This window comes from Choloepus didactylus, chromosome 3, assembly GCF_015220235.1.
Source record: "Choloepus didactylus isolate mChoDid1 chromosome 3, mChoDid1.pri, whole genome shotgun sequence".
Classification (NCBI taxonomy): domain Eukaryota; kingdom Metazoa; phylum Chordata; class Mammalia; order Pilosa; family Megalonychidae; genus Choloepus; species Choloepus didactylus.
This window is the reverse complement of record NC_051309.1, coordinates 44,094,058-44,119,847: the sequence shown is the minus strand read 5'-3', so window position 1 is coordinate 44,119,847 and position 25,790 is coordinate 44,094,058. Positions and strand designations below refer to the sequence as shown.

At 40.5% G+C, this 25,790-nt stretch overlaps 1 protein-coding gene and 1 pseudogene across 14 annotated transcripts in view; one reads left to right on the top strand and one right to left on the bottom strand.

Annotated features, from left to right (window-relative positions):
* The window catches only part of APBB2 (amyloid beta precursor protein binding family B member 2), a 447,074-nt gene that overhangs the window by 355,615 nt on the left and 65,669 nt on the right, over window positions 1–25,790 (top strand). The gene's annotated exons all lie outside the window — the stretch shown is intronic.
* On the bottom strand, window positions 1,746–20,488 carry LOC119529033 (annotated as a pseudogene).

The following is a 25,790-nucleotide window of genomic DNA, read 5'->3' as shown; positions in this document are numbered from 1 at the left end:
TTTCACAATGGCTTTCTCCCAGGACATTCCTTTCTAGGCTGCAGCTTCTCTTCAAAATGTCACTCTCAGTTGCTCTTGGGGCATTTGTCCTCTCTTAGCTTCTCTGGAGCAAGAGTCTACTTTCAACAGCCATCTTCAAGTGTCTCTCATCTGCAGCTCCTCCCTCAGCTCATGTGTGTTCTTCAAAGTGTCCCTCTTGGCTGTCACAAGCTCACTCCTTCTGTCTGAGCTTTTATAGGGCTCCAGTGAACTAATCAAGGCCCACGCTGAATGGGTGGGGCCACACCTCCATGGAAACTATCCAATGAAAGATCTTGTCCACAGTTGAGTGATCACATCTCCATGGAAACATCCATTCAAAAGTCTTTAACCCAATCAGCATCAATACATTTCCTGCCCACACAAGACTGCATCAAAGATAATGGCATTTTGTGGGACATAATATATCCAAACCAGCACACCTGTGCATAAAAATTACATGCTATCAATCTAAGCAGGATTTATTACACTTTGCCTCTTGATGGAATAGTTCCATTTATACATCAAAAGCTTTGAATTTGACCAGGCTGGCCATTAATTCATCTCTGAAAACCTAAGTGGCATTGAATTTTAGCTACTATATTTTACAGCATTAAAAGCGTATGCATTAGGTAGCTCCTCAAAATGTTATATGCACAGTAGCATTTAGCAGACCATGCAGAGTCCATCATCTCACCCAGATTCACATAGATGAGTCTCATTTGAGATAGCTTTGTTAGATAGCTTGGTGCTTGAGACAAAAAATAATCCTTACCAACACAGCCTTCCTACTGTGATAGCCTGTTGTTCTAGTTTGCTAATGCTGCTGGAAAGCAAGACACCAGAGATGGATTGGCTTTTATAAAGGGGGGTTTATTTGGTTACACAGTTACAGTCTTAAGGCCATAAAGTGTCCCGGGTAATGCATCAACAATCGGGTATCTTCACTGGAGGATAGCCAGTGGTGTCCGGAAAACCTCTGTTAGCTGGGAAGGCATGTGGCTGGCATCTGCTCCAAAGTTCTGGTTTCAAAATGGCTTTCTCCCAGGATGTTCCTCTCTAGGCTGCAGTTCCTCAGAAATGTCACTCTTAGTTGCACTTGGGGTATTTGTCCTCTCTTAGCTTCTCCAGAGCAAGAGTCTGCTTTCAACGGCTGTCTTTACAATGTCTCTCATCTGCAGCTCCTGTGCTTTCTTCAGAGTGTCCCTCTTGGCTGTAGCAAGCTCCCTCCTTCTATCTGATTTTATATAGTGCACCAGTAATTTAATTCAGACCCACCCAATGGGCAGGCCAACATCTCCATGGAAATTATCCAATCAGAGTCATCACCCACAGTTGGGTGGGGCACATCTCCGTGGAAACACTCAAAGAATTTCAATCTAATTAACACTGATAGGTATGCCCACACAAGATTACATCAAAGATAATGGCATTTGGGGGGACATAATACACCTGTCTTCTTGGCCACATTTTAATGCCAGTGAATGAAGGCATGCCAGCAGCTGCCCCACATGTAACTTGGCATTAGAGCACCAGGTCTGGCTGGTGGTGGTGCTGGGCACTACTTTCATGATTATATCCAGGCCCCCATTTTTTTTCTTTAATGCCAATTGGAGATTCAAAAAACAGGGCAACTGAGCACAAGAGAGGGGAGAGAAAAGACTGCAACTTTCTCCCAGGGACTAGAGAAAATTAAAAAGGGAAAGTTGGAATCCATCAGTGTTCTATTAGTCATCTTCTCCTTCATCCTTCCTTCTTCTCCCTCATCATCTTCCTCTTCTTTTCCTTCATCGTTGTCCCCTTCTTCATCAATATCTTCCAATCCTTCTGTCATCATCTTCTTCTTATCCTTCCCTTTCTTCATCATCTGTATCAGGAACCAAATAGTACTGTAATGGACTTGGCCAAACATTATCTTTGACGACTTCTCCTAACCCATCTATACCTGCATCAGAATGGTCAGTACGCCAGGCAAAGAAGCACTCTGGTTCTTCCTGCTGCCTCTTCCTTTATTCTATTTGACTTGAACATTCCATCAAGTCCTATCCAGGTTTCCATTTGATTTCAGTTGACTTTGAGGATGGATCACCACTCTCAGTCAGATGACATTCTTTGGAGAGAACATTTTCGAAGTAAGGGTTTTCATCAAAATGACTATAAAAATCGATTCTGTAACCTGATTTGATATCTTCAAATTCTGTCACTTCAACTCTAGTCAAATAATGCAGCACCTCTTCATCCCCTCCCCAAGCAGTGCAGATACTTGGGGATGGTTGACAAATGTTGTTAGTCCAGAATTTGGGATTTTGGCCATCAATCCTGACCCTCTTCTGAAGGAATGGTTGGTGGAGTTTATTATATTTCTGTTCTACTTTCAAAATCTCCTCACTGGCTTGCTCATTAAGTCTGTCTGTTCCATTTTGTACCTCATCAGTATGTTCAGTTGCTTCCTGCTGTTCTTTTTCTGAGGTCTCTTCAACTCCATCATGGTTGGAGTTGAGCTCCTTTTTACTGACTTTGGCTGTAGGCACCAGTGCTGCCCGGAGGATGGGAGGGGGAAAGAAGGGAAGGTGAAGGGGCCAGCAGGCGGCTTCCCTCCAGCCACAGGCCTGCCTGCTGGAGCTCTCTCAGTCTGGCACCCGCCTCCTGTTGCTTGCTCTGCCTCCCCCTGGCCATCTCGGCCTGAGGACCTGGGAGGGGTTGTGGCAGGGTGGCTGCGGTGACCACGGAGGCGCGTGGCTTGACTCCTTCCCTCACTGCTCCGATTTGATTGTCTTTTGACTCGGTTCCAAGTCCTAATCCGTAAAGGAAGGATTATGGCTAAGTATTCATCAAAGAGCAAGTATTTCTACTGAGATCCAGACATGGGAAATGGTCAGTAAAAGAGAGCACTGCAGTGTCCTCTGGCTGCTGATTGGATGAAACTTCCAGGGAATACAGTGTGTCTTTGGGCTTTTTATAATGAAGTAAGGAGCTGCGACAGCTGGGCCAGGTGTCTTGCGGGGAATAAGTGGGTAGACGATGCTTATACACCTGTCACCTAGTTGGCAGAGCTATAACGTGGGAGTTATGCATCAACATGAATTGAATGATTTTATAAGGAAATATCTGATAATGTTTGGGCATCATTAGAAACATTTAGCATTGGTGGAATGCCCTGGATATAAAGATGATTGATCCTCTCCTGGTTCCTGGCCTCCGAGTTTGTTTTTAAGCCAGGAGCCAAGATGGAGATGGTTATGTACATGTATACCTAGACAGGGTTGTGTTTTGTTAAGATTGGGTTGGGAGTGGATTTTTTTATTGGGTTTTCAGCCCACCTAACCCTTTAAAGTGAGGTCAAATGCTACATGTCCAGGAAAAAAAATGATTCAAACAGTAGTTGGAAAAATTATTCAAGCTCCCTGGGCCTCAGTTTCTCTCATCTATAAAATGGGGATAATAATAGGAACTACAAAGTGTACACAAGTGTGTGTATAGAGTAGTAGCAATAGCAGCAATTGGCACAGAGATGGGAATATGGCAAATGCTGAATGAATGGTAGCTCTTAATTTTTTTAAAGCAGCATACGCTAGCAGGTACAGCTAATTACATGGCTTCTTTTCAAAAATAGTGAGGGTTTGGGAGAATCAGACCTCAGAGGTGCTTCAAAGATAAATTATCATTTGATGTAGGGTATGAGAGGCTGTTCTATACACTAACACATTCTATTGTCCTACAAAGCAGGAAAAGTCCCACCCCACCCCAACCCCAATGATAATTATTTGTAAATTAGGTTATATTGCCTTGATGTTATATTTTTGAAATATGGGCCAGGTTTCTTATGTTTTTTTAAGCCACTCTTATTCTTACTCAATACTAACAGATATGTGTAATTTAGAAATGCACAGAGTTTTCCACATAGGCCATCCGGATCTCAGCAAGATCATGTGGTGGTTGGGAGCACTTGAACTGGATTGCTTTGAAAATAAATTAAAAAGTACGTTTGCCAGTGAAAGGTTATATTTCTCCCATTGGTCTCCTAAGTTTTCATTCCCTAGAAGAAGGAGACTTTGTCTTTCTGCTTTTTAGTTTCCTTTACTTTTTTTTTTTCAACAGTAATTTATAAGAGCAAATTCAATTTGTAATGCTGGAAAGAAAAGGGGTTTTAAATGTGCATGAATAAAACATAAAAGTGTTTCATTTTGCTTGTGAAAACAAGCCCATTTCACATTCTCTTTTGCAACTTTCCTTGCTGAGAAAAATGGAATCTCATAGGGAATTTCTTGATGTGGTTAAAATGAACAAGAAAAGTATGTATATACTAGTGGTTTGAAAGGCACGGAATCTTTCTTGAAATTCGGAGTGCTTCACTGAGTCATCTACTTTGAGAATTTATAAAAGTATTTCTCCATGGTTCATTTGGAGAAACCTCTTTTTGAGAACAACATAAGGAGTTGCATTCATATCAGATGTTGGTGTTCTTTGGTGGTTTGGTTGTTGCACAACTGGGCTGAAGTTTTTGTCTTCCTCCTGAGGGACATTCTGATCTTTATTATGGCATTTCTCAAAGCACGTTTGCTTTAGTATCTGCTGCAGTGGGAGCTGCCTCCCCTTTCTTGGCAACACCATACTTTGTCTCCTTTTGATCATAGTAAGACAGAGCTCAAGGCTCCAAGTGAGTGATCGGTGAAAGGGGTTTCATAATTCTTATATTTCCAGTCCAATGCAGCACAGGGCACACTAAGACTTGGCCTGCGCTACTCCCTTCCTCTGTAAAAGTGGACAACCTCACATGTGCAGACGTTCCAGGTCTTAGAGCTGGTGTCTTACTCTCGTGACTGTGCAGATGTTCCGGAGCGCCCCTTCTCATCTTGTCTCTATGGGCCTGAAAAGCTACCATGCCAAGGATGGGGTGGGAGAGATGTCACAATCCTGTGTCAGGGGTCATTGCTGACTTCTAGCCACAGCTCTCTTACTCCTTAGGACCTTGGGAGGCAGCTTTCTCTGTATTCTTTATAGAAGTTTCAGAACCAAGCACACATGATTTCTGAACATAGGAAACTTTTGTCAGGGATTCTCCTCTTGCCTTGTGCCCTCTTTTGGAAAGGATCCTTGCTTAAGGACGGCAGGCAATACAGTCTGTTAATGCCATCTGTTTCCCACAAAAAGGAAACATGGGTAGAAGTTGTCATCAGAGGGTTTAAGACTTCTTGAAATTTTTCTGAGCAGCCTCCTTATCAGCATACCATGGAACGCTAATCAGGTAAGATTTTCATAGGCTCTGTGAGAGGGGGAAATGGTTCTAGGGTTAACTGGGAAGCAATGGTTTAGACAATGTGAAACAGGCCCTTTATTCTGGATGTTCTCAGAGGCTTTTCTATACTGATGTGCACTGTGACTCTCCAAGAAAACAGTCCCCTGACTGGACTGTGGAACCCTTTTTTTTCATGGAAATACAAAAAACACACTTTACAAGATACTGTTCTGGTCAGTAAACTTGCTAATCTAAATTAGTGTCAATGCTGGATGCTGTGTTTGGGGAGTTTTGTTTTGTTTAAGAAAAATTTTAATTATCGTAATAAAAAACTATTTTGGGTGGCAATCCCATTTGGGCCTGCTCTAATGAAGATAAGGTCCCTTCATAATTAATAGCAACCATCAAGGGCCACTGGGCTCAAGTGCCTTTTTAAAAGTAATTTTTTATGCAAGTTCATTGTTTACCTTGTAATATTGTGCTTATAGTGTGCATAAGAAAAGTTTTCTTTTTCTGATGAACAAATTTTAATAAAATCTACAGAATAGATTATTCATAAATTTCAAATAAGCTTATCTTTGATATGATAGTTTTATGTAGTTAAGATCTTAGAATCTTTTATTAAAGAATATTGTGAGTCTCAATTATACTGGTTTTGTTTTTCATATTCTCTTCTCCCAGGATAGTTCCAACAGGTTTTATGCACCAAGACTCTAGATTAAGTTGTTTAAAAAAGACTAGTGCTCGTTTTCCTGCTAGTGTTGTTTTGTTACTGTTGTTTTATTTTTTAAACACCCCTGTTTTGGGTCCTGAGTAATATTGGGGGTACTTGGTTAGAATATTCAAAACTTTTACTTACCGGCTTTTAAATTTAAATGGGGTGGTTATTAATATCTTTCAGCCTCTTTATTTTGGAGACTAGGAAACTAAGGGCAGAAGCATGTGACTTACCTTAGATGACCCAACTAGCTTTGGCAGAACAAAGAACAGAACCTGGGTATTTTCACTAATCCAAATAGGATGTTGCTCTGCTAATCCTGACAAGAGATGACTGGGGTTGCAAATAACCTGGGGCCTGCAGGGGTGGGGAGGGGTGCATCTAATGTGTACTAAATACTGTGCTAGGCAGTGGCAGGGTACAGGAGAAGTCTGTGGTCGGGGCCTGTCCTTAAGGCCCTCCTCATGGAGGAGATGAGGCCACACTTAGGAAATGAGAGCAGATGTCAGCAAACTATGGCTCCAAAGACTGTTTTTGTATGGTCCATGTGCTAAGAACGTTTTTACATTTTTAAAGGGTTGCTAAAAAAGAAGAAGAAGATTATGATATAACCCAGACTGTATGGCCCAGGAGTTTTACAGAAAGGACATTAAAGTAATAATGCATTCAGAGTAGAATTAGATCTTTGTGGCTCTTGTAGGAAGATGTCATGGAAAGGGCGGAGTCCTTTTCTATTGTCTCTGCTTTCCCACCTGAGTCTTAATTCTACCAGCACTCGGGGGACCTGTAAGCATTGCTCAGACCTACTACTATTTCTTAGAGCCAGAGCTTTGGGTGTTAAGTAGGGTGCAGGCCAGGTGCTGCCCCGAGTACTCTGAAGTTCACTGTTTTAAATAATAGAGATTAGTTCTCATGTAGCCATCTGCAGTGAGCAGTACAGTCTGGCAGGGTAGCGCTGTGCCACAGTCACTCAGGGACACAGGCTCCTTCTAGGTTGTTGCTCTGCCACCCTCTGAGTGTTATATGATGTAACCAGGGCAAGTGACTTGTCTTTCAGTTGAAGATGACCTGGAATTTGCATGTCTCACATTGTGTTCATATCCCGTTGGTCACACTTAGCTGCAAGGGACTCTGGGAAATGGAGTCTTTAGCTGGGTGGACAGCTGCCAAGTTAAAACTCTATTTCCAAGAAAGAACAAGCAAAGCCATTAGCTATCTGCTTGCTGACTGCAAACTAACAGCATCAAGTCTTTTAATCCATGCACCATTGCTTCCTGTCCCAGTTATTAAGCTGCTTCTCACAGTTTCAAACCCACCTTTCTCTGCACTGTTTTGTAATGCCGGGGCTGGGACACAGAAAAACATACTTCTGCTTCTCTGGTTGGCTATCTGTTTTACTCTGAAGAGCATGGGATGCTAGAAGGAGGCTGTGAGACTGGAGGAGGAAGAAAGGACCTGCTCCTTCCTGCCTGCTTCCTGTTTCTGTAAAACCCGGCAAGGCTTCTTCACCCCGAGGGCACAGATCTTTCTGATAGCAGCAGCTGGGCCCAGAACCAACTTCTTTGCATCCCTGGCTTGCATGCTTTCTGTAAGGGTCTGAGTCCCAGGCTCTCAGGGTCCCACCTTCAAGCCCAGAGACACCAGCATTGCTGCCTCAGTGGTCAGAGGTTTTGCTCCACAGAGATCCTTCTCCAAGCTTCAAAATTTTAATAATTCCATCCTCTGTACTTTGTTCTCTCAACCTGATGGATGGGTCACATCCTTCCTGCAATTGCCAGCTCCCTAATAACTTCAGGTTCTCCTTTTGCCCTTTTAGTTACCTCGTTAGAATTCTGTATATTCTGTTATCTGTTCAAATAAGTGGGTGGTTTCTGTCTCCTGATTGATCCTGCCCTATATGCTCCTCTGTTGACCCTTAAGATTGAATTAGCACTGACTAAAGGAGGCAGCCACCTAACAGCATGAAGAGTGTGTCTTCCACAAGGAGGTCATTTGAGAGAGGTGGTATATTTTTTTTTAGCAAATGGGCATGGCTATTCTTTCTGCTCAGTGTGGACCACATTGTGGGCAACACAGAAATGCTTGTGCTGCAGAGACTTTCTTTCTAAATTGGTAGAAGTCAGTGATAAAAGGGCATTTCTGTTTTAGGTGACAGGGATTTAAAAATACTGTCTCTTAGAGCAAATTTGAACGTTATCTCTATTTTTGCTTTGCCATTGTTTCTTTGCCTTGGAGTAATTTGGTGGGGTCTCTGTGTGGAGGATGGAGAAGTTCCTAATGACATCTGGTAAGCCAGACAGTAATGAAAGATTGATGAAATTCCAAGACCTGCTGATGAAAGTTTAATCTAGGGTATGTTCTGTCTTGCCTCAGGGAGAAAAGTCTTCAGGGAAAGCAATAATTCTCTCCCACACTACAGTATTATCTTGACCTCCAGAGTTAATTTCTTTTTAATACAGCACCATGATAAGCAGAAGCATCAGGATTTACTTAACCATTTTGCTGACTTATACTATGGTTATATTTTATATCTTTAAAAGTGACTTCCTTGCCTTCTATTAATCTTGCTAGGATGCTTGCTATAATACTTCCAGCTTAGAATAACCTTAAAGGAAAGACATTGTAAGTCATCATCCAAGAAGGAGGGTGTGAGGAGGGTGTGAGGGCATTTTCAAACAGATCTTTCATGATGATGTGGTCCCTGTCCATAAGTATATGAGGACAAGTTTCTTCTGTGGAACACATCAGCCATTTGGGTCTGGTTCCAGTGCATAATCCAGCATTTCTGATAAGCGTCTTTCAGCACCAGCCAGTAACGCATGGGGGCTTGCAGCTGTCATGTCAAGAGAGAACAGAAAATTCTGATGTTTATCCCTGAACACCTTCCCTTGCACTTCCCCTGCATCCCCCAGCAGAAAGAGAAACAGGCCTTTCTGAAAGCACTGTGTGGGTGATCTATCTTGATTAGCTGCAGTGATTCTCTGTCAGTTTTCAGAGTACAGTGATCTTCTTGGAAAACCTGGAGCATTCCAAGAAAAGAAGGCAGATTAGCTTTACTGGAGACATAGCCTAATGACCCACATAAATATAGATTAGTGTCCTTGAGAGCAGGGAAAGTTGTAACAATTATAACCCAAACCCTAGCTCCATTATTGGCATGTTGCAGATGCTCCATAACTGAGTGGGTATTTGATGAATTGCTAAAAGGCTCATGTTATTGCAAGTGAATGTGCAGCCACTGCTTTTCATACACAGATTGTTGCCCTGAACCTCTTTACTCAGACATATCATCCTGAGATGTTTGGCTTTGTGGCAGGTCCAGTGACTGAGAACATAATATGGCACAGTTGGTCACGTGGTGTTTTAGCTTGCTAAAGCTGATGAAATGCAATATACCAGAAATGGCTTGGCTTTTCCAAGGGGGTTTATCAACTTACAAGTATACAGTTCTGAGGCCACAAAAATGTCCAAATCAAGGCATCAACAGGATGATCCCTTCTTCCTGAAGAAAGGCTGCTGGCAATCCAAGACTCCTCTGTCAGATGGGAAGGCACAAGGTAGCATCTGCTCTTCCTTCTCAGGTTTCGTTGCTTTCAGCTTCTGATTGTTCCATCTCTCAGCTTCTCTGGCTTTTCTCTCTCTGCTTCTCTCAGGTTTGTTTTTCTGTATCTTCTCTCTGTCTTTTATCCTTTTATAAAGGACTCCAATGAGAGGATTAAGACACACCCTAAATGAGGTGGGTCATATCTCAATTTAAGATCATACTCACCCAAAAGATGCTACCTACAATGGGCCCACACCCAACAAATGGAATAGCTTTAAGAACATGATCTTTTTGGGGGTACATACAGCTTCAAACCATCACACTGGGGAAGAGGAATTTGAGAACATCAGGTTGAACTCAAGTAGTCTCACCGTGTACAATTATGGCAAGTTTTTGAGAACTAGAGGAGACTGTAAAGGTTAATTTCATGTGTCAGCTTGGGTAGGTTATGAGTCCAGTTGTTTGGTCAAGCAAGCACTGGCCTGATAGTTACTGTGGAGGTATTTTGTAGATGGATTTAAATCAAGAGTAAGTTGGTTGCATTGTACAATCAACAAAGGAAATTGCCTTTAGTAATGAGTGGAATCTCCTCTTCCAATCAGTTGGAGGCCTTAAAGCAAGAACTGAAGATTTCAGCAGTTAGGAGGAAGAATATCTCTACTTCAGCCATCCCATTTTTTCTGGGGAATTCAGTGTCACCTTCATCAGAGTTTTCAACTTGCAGCCTGCCCTGTGGAATTCAGACTTGTCAACCCCCATGGTTATGTGAGCCAATTCCTATCATAAACCTCTTTATATATATATATATATATATATATATATATATATATATATATATGGAAGTACTTTGGTAGAAGGGTCACACATTGTACCCAGGAATACCATTTTTATTAACATGGTAATATTTCCATGAAAGATCATCCTGGGTCAACCATACATGTTACAAAACATTTGTAGAAATTTTAAAAACATTGGTGGGTTAGTATTATTCTGTCTTTGACTTTAAATATCTAAAATTAGTCCACTGTTAATTTGTTCACTGTGTGTCTTGACTGCTGAGTTCGTGACTCTTCCCAGAGCTCATTCATAGTTGCCTCTTCAAAGGCTATAGGCAATATTCAGAGCCCTCCCAAATGCCTTTCTATTTTTCTGCCCCTCTTAATTAGCCAGATTTGGTGATTAAATATCACAGCTGTGAATTAAAGCTTTGGAATGACCTGTGTTTGGGGGGTATTATTTTTTAATAGGTAAAGGTGAGAATTTATGAAAATTAGCCTGTTATGAATTTTCAGTCCAGTCACTTGGGTTCTGCAACTTCCTGCTGCTGTCATGAATGAGATAGAATGCAAGCTCTTCAGGCCAGAGAGTCAGCATGAGGCTGCCCCAGCTTCCCATGGGGATCCACATTTCTGTTCTCTTCCTGCTTGCTGGCTGCCTTCCTTAGACGAGAAGGCGATGGGGTTGTATGCTCTGCTGGCCATCTCAACAGCACAAAGCCTTTGGGCAGCACAAGTTCTGTGTCCCATGTTTCTTTGTTATAACTCCAACTGGAAATTCATTTCCTTTAGACTCTTTTCCAAAGAGTGTCCCAAGGAAGTGCCATTTGGAAAAAGGAAGAAAAGATGAAGAATCAAAGCTAAAAATTAAGGAAAACTTGGGGTCTTCAAGCACAGACCTAATTTCTAAGGGCCAAAAATTCCCAGAAGCAGAATCAGGCAGGCATGGGCATGGCAGCTTGAGGGCAGAAATACTGAATCAGACTTTGGGCCTGTTAAAAATAAGGGAGCCAGTAAACTTGCATATAATTGTGCCTAAGAGTCTCCCCCTGAGTACCTCTTTGTTGCTCAGTTGTGGCCCTCTCTCTCTCTAACTGAGCCATCTCGACAGGTGAACTCGCTGCCCTCCCCCCTACGTGGGACCCGACTCCCAGGGTTGTAAATCTTCCCGGCAATGCAGAATATGACTCCCGGGGATGAATCTGGATCCGGCATCGTGGGACTGAGAGTATCTTCTTGACCAAAAGGGGGATGCAGAATGAGACGAAATAGTTTCAGTGGCTAAGAGATTACAAATGGAGTCGAGAGGTCACTCTGGTGGACATTCTTATGCACTATGTAGATAACACCTCTTAGGTTTTAATGTATTGGAATAGCTAGAAGTAAATACCTGAAACGACCAAACTCCAACCCAGCAGTCTGGACTCCTGAAGACAATTATATAATACTGTAGATTACAAGGGGTGACAGTGTGATTGTGAAGACCTTGTAGATCACACCCCCTTTATCTAGTGTATGGATGAGTAGAAAAATGGGGATAAAAACTAAAGGACAAATGGGGTGGGATGGGGGGATGGTTTGGGTGTTCTTTTTTCACTTTTATTTTTTATTCTTGTTCTAATTCTTTCTGATGTAAGGAAAATGTTCAGAGATAGATTGTGGTGATGAACACATAACTATGTGATCATACTGTGGACAGTTTATTGTATACCATGGATGATTGTATGGTGTGTGAATGTATTTCAATAAAACTGAATTAAAAAAATAAATAAATAAGGGAGCCAGTTAGTTTGTTTACTACAGAAAGGGTAATTCCTTTAACCCCAGAAACATTTCAACTATAAATAAAGGAACAGAGTGGGTGACAGACTAGCCCTAGCACCACTTGTGTATCTGGAGAAACCGGAGGGGAAAGTAAGAAAAATAAAATCCAGAAAATTCTCTAATTCAGTCAGATATTTTACACCAGCAATGTGCCAAAGGGGAAGAAATATTTGAAAGCACTGGAGTGGGGTGGGATGGAAGTGGCACAGTTATAGGCTCTAAAGGAAATGAGGATGAGCACAGGTTTGCTGACATGGCAAACAGACTGGTCAAGCAATGGGAGGGGGAGAGTTAGGCCGTGAGTTGGAGCTCGCCAGACAGGTGCTGCCTTTCCCTGAAGTACTCACAGTTGCTTCTCTAGGCCTAGCCACCTGCCCTGCCTAGTGGAGTCTGCCCCTTTAGACAAGTGGATCCAGCTGCATTTTCAAGGGTGCACTTTCCCCTGGGCAGAACAGTCTGCCCATTGGAAATCCAGCCTTCAGGCAGGGCTCACGGGCCCCATGTCTTGTACACTGAGCTACCCAGCCCAGGGCAGTGGCAGGTCATGGTAGAGTTGGGAGTCACTTGTTACTGCTAAATTGATCTTGACCCGTGGCTCCTGCCTCTCTGCTCTCTAAATCCTTCCTTGCTGCCTCCTTAAAGGAGAGCTCCTAGGTGTACATTTGTTGGAAACAAAACAAGAAAAACTTAAGTCTCCAGCTCAGTGAACCAGACTTCTCTAGGTGATCACTGAAACTAGCTCTGTGTCAAAAAGAAAAAGAAAAAGGCAAGGTCATATGGCAGCCTGCAGGATGAGTGTTGCAAAAATTTTACATTCATCAAGGGCACCAGTAACTTTTTTTTGTTTTGTTTTTTAAGAGTTATCCCTTCTTTGATTACCAAATCTGTGAAAAAGTTATTTCGTTCAATTGAAAGTATCCAATTACCCCTTGGCAGGACCTTGTCTTCCCCTGTCTGCCTTTTTGCATGCATAACAGGAATGGTGATCTAGAAAAGGATAAGAAGGTACAAGCCTCTCTAAGTCTATAAGCAACTGTCTGAGCTCCAGAGAATCCAGCAATCCATTTCAGCTGTCTTTTGAAAGCTTCTTTCCCTAATTGTATACCATGAGCTCATGAATAGTATGGCCCGTACTGGGCTACTCTAGGATTAGGTCCCCTTTGCTCTTTCAAATCTGTTAAACTCAATGTGGTCAAAACTGAGATGATCGTCTTTAAACATGCATACTCCTGACCCCATTTCCACAGCCATTCCTTCTCCCATATTCTGCATTCATACATTTATTCATTCATTCTTTCATTTACACATGTGTGCATGCATTCATGCATTCAGATCATGCGGGGCCACTGTGGTTAATTGCTCTGCCATCTAATCAGTGCATGAACTAGAAACTTAGGAGTCCTTTTACCCTCCTTCTGCTTGTTACTCCCCACATACAGTGAGTGTTCAAGTCCTAATGATTCTACCTCCTAAATTCTTAGGTCAAAATATGATTTTCAAAATTTTAAAACCAGACGTTCATCTATGCAGTGAGTAATAGAACTGTAAACAACTCAAATGCCCATCAGCAGATAAATGGATAAACAAATTGTGGTATATTCATACAATGGAATACAACACAGCAGTAAAAACGAATGAACTAGTGATATACAACAAAATGACTGAATCCTAAAACAGTTATGCTGAGTAAGAGAAGCAGAGTACATTCTGTATGGTTTCATTTATATAAAATTCTAGAAAATGAAAGCTAAGCTAATCTATAGTGACAGAAGGTAGATCAGTGGCTGCCTGGGGAGGGATGAGAGAAAGATTGTAAAGATGCAAGAAGAAATTTTGGAAGTTTGAGATATACTCACTATCCTGATTGTGGTGATTGTTTCACAGATAGATAAAAATGTTGAAAGTTACCAATTCTATTTTTTTAAATATGTGCATTATTATTTGCCAATTTTACCTCAATAAAGCTGTTTATAATATAATTTTAAAAGTATGCAGTGAGTATGTGTCAAAGATTTATTTAACTCATGGGGGAGGGAACCAGCAGGATAACAAACCCAGTTCAGAGGAATATAGGAAAGGCTGAGAATCTTCCAAAACTGACAGTCCAGCCATGAGGAAGCATTTGTGTTTTCAAAAAGCACAAGGAACCTCAAGCAGGATGAATTAAACAAGCACACACACACACACACCTTTACACACCTATATACTTACACACCTTCCTTGGCACATCCTAGTTGTTGGGGATTAAATTATAGATCCACAAACGACATGTTCTTAATCTGCTTTCCCATGGGTGTGAACCCATTTCTAATAGGACCTTTTGTGAAGATATTATTTGTTAAGATGTAGCCAAATTGAATCTTAATGGGTCTTAGTCCATATGACTAGAGGCCTTATAAAGAGAAGATATTCAGACACAGTGAGAGAAAGCCACAGGAATAAGCCAGAAACCAGTAGAAGCGAGAGAGGAGAGAGAGACGGCTATGTAATAGAGGACTGCCCTCACCAGATCACAACCAATTCTGGGAGAAAGCATGGCCTTGCTGACAGCTTGATTTTGGACTTCTAGCCTCCAAAACTGTGAGACAATAGATGCTTGTGTGGACCAACCCATTTTGTAGTATTTGTCACAGCAGCTCAGGTAAACTAAGACATTAGTAAAATGGCTGAAACCAAAGGCATAAAGAAAATCTTAGCAGCCAGAGGAAAAGAGAAGGAAGGAAGAATGCTAAAATAGGTCACTAAGTTAGATACAAAGCTGGTTAATGTTCTGCAGGCAATAAAACCTTCAACTTTGAGGTTATCTTTTCTACTGGACAAGAATCATTTTTAACTTTGAGTCTTCTACAATTTAACAGCTAACTTCACAGAATCTAGTAAATAGTAAATCAGACAAAGACACATTTCCCCTTGAGCTGTACTTTCAGTATGGTGGCTACTGAAACCTTAAAATGTGGCTAATCTGAATCGAGATGTAAATAAGTGCGAAATACACTGTGGAATTAGAAGACACTGTATAAAAAAAGAATGTCAAATATTTCATGACAATATTTTGTATTAGTACATGTTGAAGTTATACTATTTTAGACATATAGGTTAAGTAAACATTATTAAAATTAATTTCACTTGTTTCTTTTTCCTTTTGTTCCTGTGGCTACTAGAAATTTTTAAATTACATATGTGGCTCACATTAGATTTCTATTGGACAGTGCTGCACTAGGGAATTAAATAATCCTTAGGAGGGACTCATTAAATATTGCTCTACTATTACACTAAAAAGACACACAGTCATCCTTTTGCTTTATTTCCAAGTTTTGGCTAATTTTTCTTAACATTTCTTATACCTGTCTCTCCACTCCCAATACCTAAACCCCATCTCACTGTAACGACCTCCCCATTAGTCTCTCTACTTCCTTCTTGCTCCAAACAACCCACCACACTGCAGCCCTTTCTAATACGTAAAGGCATGTTGTTGCCTCCTGCTTATAGGTTGGAGTCCAAACTCTGCAGGTGATCCCTCTCTCAGGTCTTACCCCGCCTGCTACTCACTGCCTCTGCCCAGCTCCCCACCTCCCCTCTGGCCTGGCTGAGCTGAGTGCACCTACCAACTGCACCGGCAGGTGACTTTCCCCTGCAGTTCTCATCACCTGGGGTGCACTTTCCTGATTGCTAGTCTCTCAAGCTGCCTCTATGAAACCCTTACCTTTTCTTCGATTGAACCGGCCATTCCTTCCTCTGGGGCACAACAGTAGCCTATGGAAACTTACACGCCACTGTCTTTGAAGGATGCTCAATTTAACTTGCTGGTTGTGTATTTGTCTCTACTCACAGGGAAATAAATTTGGTAAGGGCAGTTATTAGATTTAATATTTAAAAAAAAATTGTTTGAACCTCCGCATTCTTCATAGTCATCTGTTTGTCTGCATTGTTGGCTTTCATACTTTTTTGTGTGATGCAGTTTATGGCATGACCCAATTCATTCTCTCTCTCTCTTACTCATCACTTATCATGAACATGCTGTCTGTCCTTTGATATTTTTCTTTCCTATTCTATTGTATTTAATTTTTTTAAATGTTGTTTGTGACTACTAATTCATAATAATTTGAATAACACTGCCATTGGTCAGCTTTTCCAAAAATTTTTTGAGCTGAATACTCTTCCAGCTCAATAGCTGGTGGTTTAAACATAAAGTTTCCATGGTAAATAATTTCAGGGAACACTGCATCTGAGAGCAATGGCCTGCTCTCAGAGAGAGCCCCTAATATGTGTCTAAAGGCTCTGAGTTTTCCTGCACTTAACACTTTGTGAGCATAAAACACATTATTTGCTTCACACCAATGAACCTCCAGAGCTTTCTGGAGTACACCATGTTAGGAAACACTGAAGAACACTGAACCAGGGATTCTGAATGATAGCTTTATATCGTGTTATATTATACCAAAGCTATGATTTTAAACTTTCAATTGCTTAGCATTCCTACTCCCCTTGCCTTCATGAAAAGTTTTGTATCCTAACAAGCATAGTTTTCATTGCAGTCAGCATAGTTTTAACTGGTAACCACATGAAGAAAATTTCTACTTTTTTGATAATATCATCACCGAAGACGTTGTCCTTTATGTTAAGTTGCCCTTGTATAAAAAATAGACTTGCAATTTTCTTTTACACTTTAGTACCTAGATGATGGTGTTTCTCTTAAACAATTTGATTGCATCTCATTAGTTAACAATGGTAATTTTTCCCTTAAATGACAGACTTCCCAGGAAGTTTTAAGTTAAATTGAATGCTCAATTGCAGTAATAATATTAGACTGAACCATAATGAAATTGCCATTTTTGTGGATCAGAAATGGTTGAATGCGATTCAAGCTTAACTTAATTGATATGTAGAGTTATGTCCCCCTTCCTTCTATTTAGCTTTAAATATTTTACTTTTCTAATTTAAGAGCCTGATAGAATGTGTGCCTTTTATTGTAAAAACCACATGTTTCTTTTTGGAAGCAAATGGGATGCAAATTTGAATGAATGAATGAGTGAATGAATGAATAATAAATGGAGTCCAGTTGTTATGCCCCATTAAACAACATGTTGTATGAAATACAGATTTTCTTGTACTTTCCTATTATTCAGTGATTGGGAGGTGCTATGTATTCTGCTCCAAAAGTATTGTGAAATATTTTTTCTTATAAATCCCTGAATAGCTAAAAGAACATCAGGGTTAAAAATGGATCTCTGCAGTCAATTAATATTTATTGACCAATCCAAGTGACATTTGTGGCTTTCTACATGAATTAGAGACTAATAATGTCACAGAAATCACCTTAGCCCTAAAGGTACTTGCTTGCCAAACTAGTTTTCTCCAGCACTTTGAATTCCATTAGAAAGATAAGCAATAATTACTAAAAGCATTATGTCTAATGGATGGGGTAGGATTTCTTAATATATTTTCCCCACAAGTTTGGTGGTCTAGAGTAATTGTCTGTGCCCTTTACTTGCCTAAAGTAAATGTTCTAATTTATGTCTATATAGCTTCTGGCTTAAGACTTGCTTTGTTTTTTTTATTGACATAAGAGAAGCTGTAGAAGATATTTATTAAAAAAGATAAAACCTAATACTATTCATTAAATTCACTAAGTCAGGGGTTGGAAATAAAAGATTTAAATATGTCTGTCCTGTACAAATTAGAGTGCTTCTTAAAAATAAAAAAAAAAATGAAAAAGAAGATGATATACAACTTAAGTCTTCAAATCTTGGGTGACCTTTAATCATATGTTGTTAATCATCACTTTATACCTTGAAACCATGGCACCAGAGTGGATTATCCCCTCAAAAATGACACCAAGCAGGGCAGGGGAAAAGAGAAATGGCTGTCATTATCCAGAAGGAGCATTATCTTTTTTTTTTTTTTTTTTTTTTTTTGCTTTATAACTTAATCATAATTGTACCTGTTTATTTCTAAGTGATCTGAAAAGTTGCTTTCTTCATGCCCAAGGCCACATCTTCCCCATTTCTACCTTGAGGCATCAGGCTGTGCTATCTACCTAGAATTTCTTTTCTCCCTTCTTCTTCTTCTATTTTATGTCAGCCTGGCCCCATCTACCTCTCTAGGGATTTATTAGACAGCACTTCTTAAGTCTCTGCTATGTGTCAGCCACAGTGCTTGGCACAAAGATATAGCCATAATAAAAACTGAATGGTCTGTAGCCTTGGAGGATATACTGTCTCAGTAGAATGTCCCATAAAGCACTTGGTAAATAACTCTCAAGCCCTATACAAATGTTAGATGACACTGCTGTCCTTGTGGCTCATCCCAGGTCCTACCTCTTCTGTTAGCCTCTCTATGATCATATGTATCAGTTAGCACAGGCTTGGTTATGCTGCAGTAACAACCCAAAAATCACATTGGCTTAAAACAACTCTCTGAGTTGACAGAAAGAGTCCAAATCCGAAAAACAGCCACTACCTAAACTAAAGCATTACTGGCTCTGGTAACAGAAGGAAATGGGTAGGTACATGGTGAAGCATGCACTGACTCTTCAAACTTCTGCCTGGAAATGATACTTGCCACTTTTGCTCATGCTTCATTGCCCACACCAAGTTACATGGCCAACCCTGACATTAAGGGGTGGGGATATTCAGGAAGGGCAGGGCCGGATATTCAGGAAGAATAAGATAGTATTTCACACCACTCCAGTGCCCTGTGATCTCTCATCTCAGTACTCACATAGATTTTATTGGTACTTAATCTTTTCAACCTTGGAGTGTTCATTTAATGTTGTAGATGTGTCTGTCCACCTAGATTGTCAATTTCCTTGACTGCCAGCATCATGTCTTATACTCCCTTGTATGTGACTCAATCTGATGCTATTAGATGCTTAAAATGCTTTTGATTGTACGAGGGAGAGAATAAAGGAAGAATAATCAGAATTCTTTGCATGTTTTAATATAATGCTTTATAGTTTACTAAGGGCCTGTGTACATTATCTTTATTATTATTACTATGCCCATTTTACAGATAAGTAAACTGAGACCCAAAACTTCTATATGACTTGATCAGTGCTGCACAAAAAAGTGTTGAGCTATGCCTGAACCCATGAATTCTGAATCTTGGACTAGTGCTTCTCCTATTCCTTTAAGCACTCCTATTCTGTGTGCTGAGGATCACACAGGGGAGTAGAGAATGGAGTTTCTTTAAATAAAAGAGTTGAGAGCCCCTGACCAGGATGGAGGTACATCTAGTATTTGTATAACTCAACAAAGCCAAGGGGGCGAATAGCCACAGCTCCCAGCTTGTACTCAGCAGGTCAGGGTGGTGGGATCCACTCTGCTACGTCAGTTGTTTTCTCCCCTGCACTGCTCCTCCATCTTCCTCACCAAGCTCGCTCTCTCCTCTCTTGGCAGTACAGATAATATGGTATTTTGGAAGGACTCTGGATCCAGACACATCCCCAGTAGATTCCTGATTCTGCCTCTCATTGTCTTTGTCACTCTGGGCAAGTTACTGACTCACTCTGACCTTCAGGCTCCTCTTGTGTAGAGATGGAAGCTTTAGAACCTACTGTGCAGTTTGGTTGTGAGATAATAAGTGGGAGAGGGCCTGGCCTGGCCACCTGGCCCCTAATGGATGCTGAGTAGAGAACTCTGTCCTTCCCACTACCCTGTCCTTCACTTGGCTCTCCCTCGTCTGTACACTTGGTGTTGGGCATAGTGGGCTGGAGACAAAGGATGCTGCCCATTGAGATTCCTAGAGCACCAACCCCCAGCTGTTTCTCCCAGTGACTTTAAAGACATCCAGTGTTTATTACATAATTAATCATACCTTTCTAGAAGGGTTGTTTCATTTCATGGGTGAGCAGTTTATTGCCAGAGAACTATGTCTTTCCCCAAAATGATGTATAACATGACTTGGTTGTCTATGTTTTTAGACACTTGAATGTTTTTCTTTCTGCCATTTAAACTTAAAGTAAGTGTAATGCATATTCATTTGCATTTGTTCATTTCAAGAGATATACATGTGCATGGTGGAGTGATTGGGGCACTCTTTGACCTCATATTTTACTACTTCTAAAATAGTATATAGAACCTTAAAAATGCAGAAAAATTTTCATATAATGGTAATAAGTCTATGAAGAAAAATAAACACATTTAATTATCAGAGAAACTAATGCAAAAGGTGTAAATCCAGAAGAATCACAGCCATTTTTTTTCCTCAAACTTTTATGGCTTCGTGTACATTCATTGTCTGCCTTCAGGAACTAGACATTTGCCTTACTTTTAAGAAATTTTTATTCTAATGCTAGGAAAGGTAACGGTTATCTTACTTGTCATCTCTGCTCCAGTGACAGTAGGGGCCTGGACTGCCGAGTTGACAACCATGAGCCCAGAACTAGGCGTGGTGACGAGTTCTGTGATCCACTAGTCATGTCTGCCATGGACATGGAGAAAGAGGACAGAGGAATGATGCAGCATGACTACTGGACAAGTAATCATTGGAATTATTGAAATGGACTTCGTTTAGGCCCTTAAACAGTTAGATTGCCCCAGTTAATTATTAATAGAGTCATCAGTTAATGACTTTTATACAGAAAACTTAAGAACTAAAAAAAATATTGTCAGATCTTGAACATTTGCAGTACCTACCTTCATCTCTGTGTTTGGGAGTTTCTGGATAAATGTCTGTTGCAGGCAAAAAGGGAGGGGAGAACTGTTTCCTAGGAAACTGCGATCAAGCTTGCAAAAGGAAATTTTGCTTTTGGGAACTGGTTGTGAACCAGGAGGCTCTGGGTTGTAGTGGTTCCCAGCAGAGAGGTGTAAGCAGCCTTCGGAACGATCAGGAACACCCTGTACATTCCTTTGTGGGGAAACAGAATAAATGCAGTGTTCCAATTAAATCTTTAAAACATTTGCATCATTTAACAATAGGCACATAGTGCTGACAACAATGTGGCCTTATATTTACCAGCCAGTTGCCTCCATCCAAGTGGAATTATTCATTTGTGTTCAGTCATCTTTGCCCTAAAACTGGGGTGTATATTTATGCTTAGAAACTCACAGAGTCCAATTCTGTTTTCACTGTGCCACTTTAGTAACTCAACTTTAAAATATTTTGAGTGGTTAATTAATAAATGTATATAAAACGAGAGCCTTGTGCTATATATGTCACTGTGTGCTGATGTAAATACTATGGGATACAGATTCATAAACATTTGTTGAATGGTGGCCTAATTTTGGAACTACTTTCACAATTTCTAATTCCTATGGGGAAGAAGATAAAATTTATCTTTTTAATAGTATCTGTGAAGAAGTTTCCTAAGTAAAGCAGAGAAAGGGAAAGGAAATATAAATAAGAGAATAAACTGTCATAAAGTTCCTTCATGTGCTATGGTAATGTGTATTTATATACAAACTCTAAGTACTTTTCTCATCCCCTGTGAGATATCACTTGGCCAAATAACCAAGTTCCATTTCTGTTCTTAAGATACTCATCTGCACGACATTGTGAATGTAGTTAACACCACTAAATTGTATACTTGAAAGTGGTTAAAATGGGAAATATTATGTGTTTTTTTGTGTGTATGTGTGTATAACCACAATAAACATTTTTTTAAAAACATCATCTAGATCATAGTAAACACCCAATAATTACTTGAATAAATGAAGTTGAAATAAGGGAAAATAAATAAAATGTTCATTTGATTATACACACACACAGAAAGTAAATTCTACAATTCTGACTTAATTTTTCCCCTGGAGAAATGTTTATAATGTAACTCAGTGGTATAACTTAAAATTTGGGGCTTGCACACACAAAGTTTGCTCCAAAAAAGGAAAGGAAAGGTAGTGGCAGTTGCTTCATTTAGGGGAGGTTGACAGGGCAGGGAGATTAAGTGTCTCCTATAAAGCTGTGGGCTTTGCAGTCGTTTCTTCATTGAATCCTCACTACAGACCATTGTGTCAGTGAGGGTGCTGACATTCAGAAAGGTTAAATAATTTACTACAGATCATACACCAAGCAAGTGACAAAAATGGAATCTGAACCCCAGACGCCTGTATGTGCAACGTTCTTGCTTTTGTTTTTGTTTGCCACACCACTAGAGGGAATGAAATGGATTTTTAAGATTTGAACCCCAGCTCTGCCACTTACTATGTTTGTGTTCTTGGGCAAGTTACTTAATCCTGTCTGTACCTCAGTTTCTCTGTCAGATAATGGCACTGACTACCTCCTAGGAGTAAGTGGGTTCCTCTTGTCAAGGGTTGAGAACAGCATCTGGTACGTACATAGGGCAGCACACCAGGCCTTTTACCTCTGTTCTATGCCCTGCCCCTCCTTGCTGGCCTCTGACTCTTGCAGGCTGTGCTTCCAGGCTCTGCCTGTGGCAACCAGTGGGAGGCACTGAAGGCTGGAGGAAAAGAGAAGCTGGGTTACCTACCCCACCCCCCTCTCTGCCTGGGTGACATTGCCTACAGCAGCTATACCTCCTTATGGCTCCAGCCACCTCTGCACAGCCCCACCATGGTTTTAGCTCCTCTGGATAACCCTGGCCTTTGGCCCCTGGCCCCTGGTCCTCCAGCCTGGAGGTGATTGGTGGCTTCCTGCTGCTCCTGCTGCTCTCCAAGTGCCACACTGTCCCGTTTGCTTTTCAACTCCACCAGCACTCCTGTCACCATATTAAAATGTGCCCTAGCTGATAAACACTATGTAAGTGTTTACTGTCATTATTGCTGTCATCATTGTCTCATAGACTTTAGAGGCTGCTCTAAAGGAAACTGGTCTACAGGAGGCGAAGTAAATTAACCAAGATCTCACAAAACCCTTTTCACTAAATCTCTGCTCCTACCAGCCTTTGAATGTGTCTGAATTTGCAATTTATTACCTATGAACCCCTTTCCTTTTTGGACCTTCCTTTTTGGAGGAACTGCTTGAACATGTGCTGGGTATACAGCTATCCTAATAGCCAGTGATTGCATGTGGGACAATTGATACACTTTTCCAGTTGGGACTGGCCTCAGCCCTCATACAGTTCCATCACAGTGGGGTTGGGAGATGTTAATGTCATTTATTATAAGTAACAGAAACCAACTTGAGCAATCTTTAGCAAAAGGTGATGTGGTTGTCACATGGCAATGCCTTCGCCTTTCTTGCCTGTCTTTGGAAGCCTGTGGCAGGGTCGAGGCCAAGCCTTGAGAACAGTCCAGGATTCTGAAGTAGTGTCAGGATGCACTTCCATCTTTCACTTCTTTCTTAGCTTTATTCTTTTCTCTGTTTCTTAGGCCATATGGTAGAAAATAACCATGTACATTCTTTTCCAGCCAATCTTACAAGTGCAGTGTTGTTAATTCCAAATTCATGAGGGAAAAGATTCTAACCCTGCTTAGGCCAGGTGCCTAACCTGGTCTAAATTAACTAGCCAGACTCATCTCCTACAGAATGTCAGCCAGGGGCCCACTTTTGCCATGTGGGTTGGGGTGAAATATTTCCCAGGAAGTGGGGCCAGGACAGACAGGCTAACACATGTCCATTCCAGAGCTCATTTCAAGATTTCAAACAGCCTAATTAATAATCTTAGGACTATCAGCCACCATGTTTGGGTGCCTACCATTTGTCAGGCATTAGGATGGTACATTATATCTGGCTTTGTTTGTTTGTTTTATTTTGTTAATTTTAGTCTTTCCAGCAACCCTAAGAGGTAGGTTTTATTATTATTTGCATTTTATAGATGAAGAGATGCTAAAGGAAAATTAGGCATTTGTACAATATCAGGCTGCACAGGCCAACTAAAATGTTGAGGGTCTTTGCTTCTGGTATGAACTAAAATACATCAAGTCAGTGGCAACCTTGGTTAGTTAATGCTGGTCAGAGGTTATGATTAGCGGTTAAGTATACCTTTGATTAACAGAAAGAAAAACAAGGTGAGGACAAATCAAGGTAGCTTATTACGTGTATAAGAAATACACTTTAAAATAAGAGGTCTTTAGTTGACTATCTTAGTTTGCCAGAGCTGCTGTCACAAATATCACAAACTGATTTTGGCTTAAACAACAGGAATTTATTGGCTTACAGTTTTAAGGCTAGAAGTCTAAAATCAAGATCAGCAAGGCTTGCTTTCTCCCAAAAATCTGTTGCTTTCTGGTGCTGGCTGCCGGCAATCCTTGTAGTTCCTTGGCTTGTATTTCTGCCTCCTGTCACATGGCAATGTCTTCGCCTTTCTTGCTTCTGTGACTCCCCGGTTCTCTTTATAAAGCCTCTAATAATCCAGATTAAGGCCCATCCCGCTGCAGTTGGCCACATGTTAACTAAAAATAAAATAACATCTTCAAGAGGCCCTATTACAATGAGTTTACACCATACCCACAGAAATTAAGGACATGTATTTATTAGGGTACATAATTCAACCTACCACATTGGCTGAAATAATGAAATGCCTCCTTGGTTGTTAAAAAGAACCAATTTGGTCTAACCTCCACTCTTTAAAAATAAGGTATTTTGCTTGAGATAAGTGATTTATTTCCTTTATGGGAAGTCCTGTCAGTTTCTAAGGTGATTCAAAGTTTGGAATTACTGATTGAGTCTTCTGAGCCATATCGAGAATCTTTAAATATATAATTTTCATTCAGTTAATTAGTCATGAATTCAATTAATTTATCAACAATGCACTCAGAACTCCTCAGAGCAGACTTGGAGCCATGAATGTTTGCTTCTCTCCTTTTGATTAATCCTGACACATCTCATATGTCATATTTTTCTAAAATTCTAAAATGGGACTGCTTATTATTAAAATTGGCCATTGGATTGTTGTGTCCTGAAGAGAAATTGTAAAACCTGCTTAAATGATAGAATTTCTCCTCTATTCCTCAAAAAAGCTTCCTACACAAATAGATAAAGTAGAAGCTGTGGCATAGTAGACCAGTGATTCCCAAACTTGAATGCACATCAGAATCAACTGTTGAATATTTTAAAACACAGATTGCTGGGCCCCATCCTCAATGTTCTGATTCAGTAGGTCCCAGGTAGGGCCTGAGGATTTGCATTTTGAGCAAGTTTCCAAGGGATGCTGATTCCGCCGGTCTGTGAACCACACTTTAAGAACCACTGCTCCAGGCTGAAGAGAAAATTTGCTGGCAATAGGCATGGATGCTTTTAGTCTTTGTAGCTTTGAGAGAAAGTGATGGGGGTAGCAGATTTATATAAACAATCTGTTCACCAAAAAGCCTCCACACTTTGCTAGGAGCTCAATTTGGAATATATGAGCTTCCTTTCTTTAGGGGGGAAAGATAATACACAGAGGATTTACTGTTACGATAATGAAGCTTAAACTTTAGGACCCCTTTCCCGGCCCTAAGAGGAGGTCTAAGAATGTGTTCATGTGGTTATTTGTTTTTGTAAAATTAACAAAAATAAGATGTTTGTATTTTTTTTCTTAAAGAGGGTCCCCAAAAATTGTCTATGTTTTAGGTCCCTCTAAATCTGGATCAGTCTCCTGGTAATTAATTAATATAATTAACTAATATATACAAAAGGAACACACTTTGTGAGGAAGAGAAGTTTTTTTGTAGGTTGAGCAATGCCTAAGTGCCCGCAGTATGTGTGCATGGGGGACATCATCTCAGAGGACATGCGTCTCATATGTGAACCTTTTGTGGAACTTGCTTTAACTGAATTGAGCTCAATGTAGCATTG